Source organism: Apus apus, chromosome 22 (assembly GCF_020740795.1).
Source record: "Apus apus isolate bApuApu2 chromosome 22, bApuApu2.pri.cur, whole genome shotgun sequence".
NCBI classification, from domain to species: domain Eukaryota; kingdom Metazoa; phylum Chordata; class Aves; order Apodiformes; family Apodidae; genus Apus; species Apus apus.
Window position 1 is genome coordinate 3,526,461 of NC_067303.1, and position 6,643 is coordinate 3,533,103.

Here is a 6,643-nt window from a genome sequence, read left to right on the forward strand (position 1 = left end):
GTGTAGCAACCTGATCCTGTAAATCCTTTATTCAAGATAGACAAGTAGGTGTTGTACCTACGCAAGGTTTTCAAAACTCTGCTGTGCAATTTTTTGGCCACCAAACTCCAGGTCTGCGACAGTTCTTGACAGTTTTCAGGTACCTTCTTGGAATCACAGGGATGTTTCATGGGAGGCCGAGCAGAGATTCCAGAGGCATGTGACCCTGAAAACATCAGTGCTTTCATGAAAGAAGATTGGAATAGTTTCTGAATATGTAAAGCAAACTGATGTCCTGGTCTATATAAAGCCAGCAGCCCAAATTACTGCAGCAGTGTAGGAAGGATTGTGTGTAGGTACCAGCTGCTCCCTTGGAAAGCCTGGCCTAGGGCTGTGAAGCTGTCCTAAAAGACTTCAGACCTGGCAAACTAACTGCATAGGAATTTCTGCTGAAGAGGCTAGGCTTGTACAGAGCAATGTGGTTTTTCCTGTAGTTTCTCAGTTGCACAGCCCCAAAAGTTCTGTTTTCCAGTTTTACTAGAGTGGTGGCTGGAGAAGTATGGAGACTATGTAGGGCTGGAACAGCAGGAGAGAACAGAGGTGCTGAATGACTGAAGAATTCATAGGTTGGAAAAATAAATAATGCAATCGCTTCCAATATTTTTATTGTCAAGATAGTTTCAGGTTGGGACATTTCTTGCCTGCTGACAGTAAGTGACTGATAAGCTATGTTTTGCTTTTCCCATTGAGATTGGAATGAGATTGGGCCAAATGGTTACTAATCTAACAGTGGGGTCCCATTACAGTGTACAAAAGGGCCAGATACAGACTCTTTGTTGGGGTGAAATTTGGAGGAGCAGAGGCTTAGCAATAGTTGTGTGTGAAGCTTCGAAGCCACACTATTTGTATCATAGTAGTTATAAAAATAACTTTTTCCCTTGGTGTTTAAAAAAAGGATTGGTTATGTTGAACAGATCTCAGGTACATGACAGCACATGAGTTTGTTGACTTGCAGGGGAGAAATTTCATAGCTGTCAAACCCACTACATTCAGCAGAGAAATCTGTTACCCTTTTTGCCTTTTTTTTTTTTCCCCTCAATACTTTATGCCTAATTTAAGTGCATGTTTCTTTTGCTGAAGAATATCACATTCATCTTAGAAGCTCCTGGGAGCACAGAAAATCTTCAGCTTGATGTCTGCAAATCTTGCTGGTGCACGTAGCCTGGTTTTGTGATTGCTGCAGAACTGGAGGCTGCTTTTTTATTGCCCATCTCTGCAGCATTTACCCATCTTGCTGCCTTCTTTACTGCTGCCTGGGAAGGGGCTTAGCTGGACTGCTCCCTCCTGCCGGGAACTCCTTTGTCCCTGCTGGATATCAAAGTTTGTCTTTCTTCAGTTCATAACCTGGATGCTTTAGGGGTATAAACGCTAAGGTGGATTTATTTTAGGAAAATAAAGAGCAAGCTGGCTGGGGTGGGGGGTGTGCAGGTGGGTCCTGGTGAGGTGGCCCAGCCCTAACGAGCAGCTGGGTCCTGTCTCGTTAGCGGGCAGTGGGCTCAGCTGCGTGGGGCTTTGTCCCGAGGGCTGCAGGACCTCTGGACAGACTCATTCCTGCTGTACAGCTCGGTAGGAAAGGTGGATTTGGCTGTGCTGCTCCAGTGGTGCTTTTTGGGCTGTTTGTGGTAAGTCTTGTGGGGTTTTGGGGGGCTCTGGTGGCCACGTCCCGTGGGAAGTCGAGGCGGGATTTTTACCTCAGGGAGGGTCTGGGGAGGGGCCTTCCTGTGGACGCAGGGAAAAATGGAGTGTAAGTTGCTTTTACCCATGAACAACACCAGCCATGGGCAGCCTGCTGGGCTCGTGGTGATCCTGGGGTCGGGATATTTTCCTTGGAAGAGCTGTGGCTTTGTCAGGCTCCCCAGTGGCTCCCTGAGACTCCGAAAGCCTCAGGCCCTGAAAATGGAGTCCCTTGCTGTACTTAAACCTTTTGCAGTGATGATTTTAAGCTCACTTGCACAGAGATCTTGTTACCATTCTGTTTTTCAAGAAAAAGAACAATACCTTCTCCTGCTCATTTCAAGTTTTTACTTGAAATTTTTAGGAAATGCAGGACAGGAGGAGTTATTCTTCTAGCCTTTTCAGGAAGAATCATGGCCTGTTGAAATTAATTTTCCAGTTAAAATGGCAGTAGTTGAAAAACAGTGGTGTTGCAGAGCAGGTTGTTAAATAAAAGACATTTCTAAACTGGGCTTTTTGCTGCTTTGCTGTACAGGTCTGCTAGAGAATTCCAGTTTATCCTTAAATGCAGCATCCTGGGTTGCTCTGACTGGGCTAGTGGGCTTTCTGCTTGAAATTCCTAACACTACAAGGGTTCAGCAGCACTAAACCAGCTAAAGTTGATTTCCAGTTGAGCTTTGTTTCCTAAATAGCATGCTTAGTAAAGCAAGCATTTAAATGATGCCAAATGAGTCCTGAAGATACCATCTTGGAGGTAACAAAATAGTAGCTCAAGTTGCCGTGGGGATTATAGTTGGTCCAGAGAATCTGTTAGGTAGGTAAGTATTGGGAGTAAATACCTTTCAATCTAGCATTTCTGTGTTTATTTGGTCTTCATTTGTGGCCTCAGATTTGGCACCTTCAAATCAAAACTCTTCTTTCAGCATCAAAATAAACTCCAGTTTGTGATGTGGAGTTGAAGGAAACTCGGTTACTGTCTGAGCAAGAAATCGAGTGTCATTACAAATGCAAACTAGGTTGTGCTTTCCAGTGCTGTTGCCTGGAACGAGATGGATTGTGTGATTATAGGGCATGCAAGGCTGCCAGAAAATACCTGCTCCCAGGGGATCTTTCCCACTAGTGGGTCTGGACTAGTTTTTCAGTCATTGCAAAATAATGTTTTGGAAAAGTTCATGAACTGACCTAGTTAAAGCAGGTGCAATAAGGCATGACTTGAGAGAAATTGTTTTTCCTTTGTGAAAATCCACAGTAGCAGAAGACACATTAATGTAGGAGCTTAACAGTGTCTGACACTTTTTTGTCAGAGGCTGGGCTGGAAAAAATCTTTGGGATCTGTGTGAATCAGGATGCCCTAGGTTGTGTAATGCTGAACCTATGTCAAGGTGGGGTGCACCATAACCACACTCTGTGAGTGCAATTTGGTCTCTTTTCCCATGGCTTACATACATGCTTATGTGAATTTACTTGGCTACACTACAGATCTGCACCAAGGCCCTAGAGAATATGTTACCCTCAAGAGCAGCCAGCTCAGAGTTTATTGTGTGGTAATGCACCCACATTAGTCTTTTGAATTACAAGAATAAATGGACTGTGAGTTGGGTGTGTCTTTCTAGCATCATCAGTGCTGCCAGAAGAGGTAATAAGAACAATTTTCACTGTGTAATTTGACTAATTTTGTTTTAAAATGTGAACCCTGCCTATGAGTCAGTAACAATGAAGGCACTCTTCACCTCATGAGAATACAAGTTTTCACTGTATCCCTCCAATCTTCACTGAAACCTCAGCATCAGAAGCTCTCCAAACAGCCCTCCAGCTCTTCAAGCATCTCATGTGGTTAAAAATGCAACACTGTGAAATCCTAGTTACTCATCATTTTGTGAGGGGATGAGTATCCTACATGAGGTCTACAAAACTGACTTTCAGGGGAGGGAATGGGCCCTACATATTGTCATCAGTGATGAGTCTACATACTACTCTTAGATACTACATGTGTCTTTTCTGCTACTACCAAAATCAGTTTTGAATTTGAGCATTAAGGGAAATGTCAGACCTGCCACACATAAGAACTTTAGCTTTTACACAGTTATGGTAGAAGGTAGATGTTCATATTTGCTACTGTCTTGAAGCCTGACTTGTTCAAAACCTGTGTGTTGGGAGGTATAATACAAAATCCCCCTTCCTCATTCTAATATGATGTCTTGTTATGAATGAAGTTTTGAATAGCACACTAATAAGACCAAGAGACTGACCTCATGACAGAGAAACCAGTACAATTTCCCTGCCTACATGGCTTTTTACATACTGCAGTGCACTGGAGTTCTTGCCTTCCTTAAATACTGCCTTTCCTTGCTGCAGAGCAGCACTTTGCCTTAAGCCAGTGCTCCCTTTTCATCTTGTGTGCCCCTTCACCAGAGGGCAGGAATTGTCTAGTAACACAGCAGGTGAAAGGGGAAAGGTGCTTGGGTTTTTTTGGAGATGGTGAGAGCTAGTTTGAACTAGAGAAAACTGAGCAAAGGAGCTGCTGTTAAAAGAAGCAAAGGAAGGTAAAGGAAAGCTGTGAAGTTCAGCCTAATCAGTAGGGACACCTGACCTGTCTAGTCCGGCTGAGGCTGGAGCAAGAAAGCAGAGTTTGTGATAAAGAAAGATTTCTCCATTTATGAGCTAGTGAATTAACTCTTGGCATGCTTGCAACATGGCTGTAGGCAGACAAGGAACAGCCTGCTTGAAGGTATTTTAACTTATACTGCTTATCTTTGGGTTATTGCTGCTTACCTGGCTGAGGGAGAGCAGTGCTGATTCCTGTTGGGGCTGCAGAAATGACTAAAGGAGTTTACAAGTAAGAACTCAGTGTGTTTTCTTTCTGTTTTCCTCTTTAGCACAGAAGTATTTTTCATGGTCCTACATGTTTTCTCACCCCTCAAATGAGAATAATAGTGATGGTGATGTAGTAGTAAGAAACCTCCACAAGGTTGAAGACTCCTTGTGATAAAGACCATTAAAGGGTAAATGAAAAAGCAGTACATAGATCTGACCAGGGAAGTAAATTTCTTCTTTCCCAGCCACAATATAAAGGACTTGTCAGCTCAGTTCTTCGGCTTCTGGATTAGAGTGTGTATTCTACCCAGATTTGGAGTTGAACTGAATGTCTACAGCAGTTTTTATTTGGGAGGCACTAGAACGTGAACATGCTGTGCCAGGGTGAATACCTCTAACCTCCTCACAAATGGAATGCAAAACAGGTGACATGGAATAAATGATGCAGCACTAAGTATGAGAATTGGTTTGATACTGCTATTTAAAAACCCTTTATGAGATCAGGGTGAAGATGCTCGTGTGTGTACTTGGGTTGCTTAGTTTGTAACTGCATTGGGCCACCATCTTTGCACTGTTCCTTGGGAATGGTCTTAATATGATTTGATGGGTCCAGCAGTGTTCTCTGAGTTTATTGGGTTAAACAAGGCCCGTGTTTGAGGACAGTTCCACATTCACTTGCATCAGATACCAGCACCTCATGCCTCAGTTGGATGTCAGGGGAGGATGGTCATGCTGGACAGGGAGGTCCTGCCTGCTGCACCCTGCACATCCTGTTAGGCAATGACCTGTCGTGTCCTAGGCAGAAATTCCTGGACTTACTAGTTCAAACAAACACTGTGCATGCCAGTGAGCAAATGCAGGATTAGTTCTTTCCATGCCTGTGGCCTGTTTGTCCATTTTGCCTAAATGGTTTTGAGATTTTTGGAGTGCTGGACGGTCTCTCATATTTAGAAACAGCAAATCTGTCTTTAGGTTCATGGGCTTTACCTTCTTGGAAATTACGTTAATCTTCTGATTTCTTAACTTGTCTTTTTTGGTTGCTTTGCATACCTCTGGTTTGGACTTTCTGCTCAGGCATTGATAGAATAAAACAGATTGCAAAGTACATCTTGTTCTCTCAAAGCCAACGTTGGTGTGATGGAGTCACAGGCAGCCAAGCTACAGAGCCATGGAGTTAAAGCTACAGACCTTAAGCAAGCTTAGCATTAGCTTGGGCTGAGCTACAGAGCTTCTAAGCACCATTTGACATGTAAAGCATTTGCTGATAACTTGTTAAAAGCAAAACTGACCCTGTGGGTACTAGAGCAGGATATTTCAGAATGAAGTGCTAATGTTGAGGTTTTGCTGCAGAAAATGTGTCGTCACGATTTTTCCCCACTAACTTTTGCACAGAGGGGACGTGGAGACATATGCTTGCTAGTTTTCCAGATATTATTATGACAGAATTCTTTTGCTCTTCTCTCAAAAGCATATGTTGATGCTAAAATGGACCCATCACATCCATCTTTTCAGTTTTCCTCTCGAAGCTTTGATTATTTTTCCCCCACCCTGTGCTGTTGAGCTTTTTCCAGCTTGCATCAATTTGTTTCCTCCTGATCTCTTTGTCTCTACTTCAAGCCAAGGACATCCATGTGCCAAAGTTCTCTCTGATACTGGGGAGGGTGCACTGGTCAGGCAGACTGCATGGTTTGTGGTACTGCAAAAGAAGCAGGTTCCTAGAAAAAATTAAGGAAGGAGCCAGATAAGCTTCCAGGTTTACAGTTCTAGCACTGTCACTGGGCCTTGAAATCCTGGAGAATTCCTCTTTTGTAGCTCTGTGGTTTTGTCAGTTTCTTTTGCTGTGTTGTGAGATTCTGAGGTTCTGTGGATACAGTTACGTGAGTATGATTTTGTTTTCCATGAGCAGCAATGTGGTATGTTGAATGTGAATGGAGTTGAAGGTACTGCAAGTCAGAAGCAGAACTGCAGTCTGGGGGACAGTGTTTAGAGAGAGGACACTCCTGGTCTTCCAGAGCCATGAGTCTAGGAGGTGCTAACCATCAGAGGTTAGAGCACAACAAGAGAAATCTGGTTTTGTATGAATTTGTTGTAGATCTGGTCTTTGACCAGTAGGACT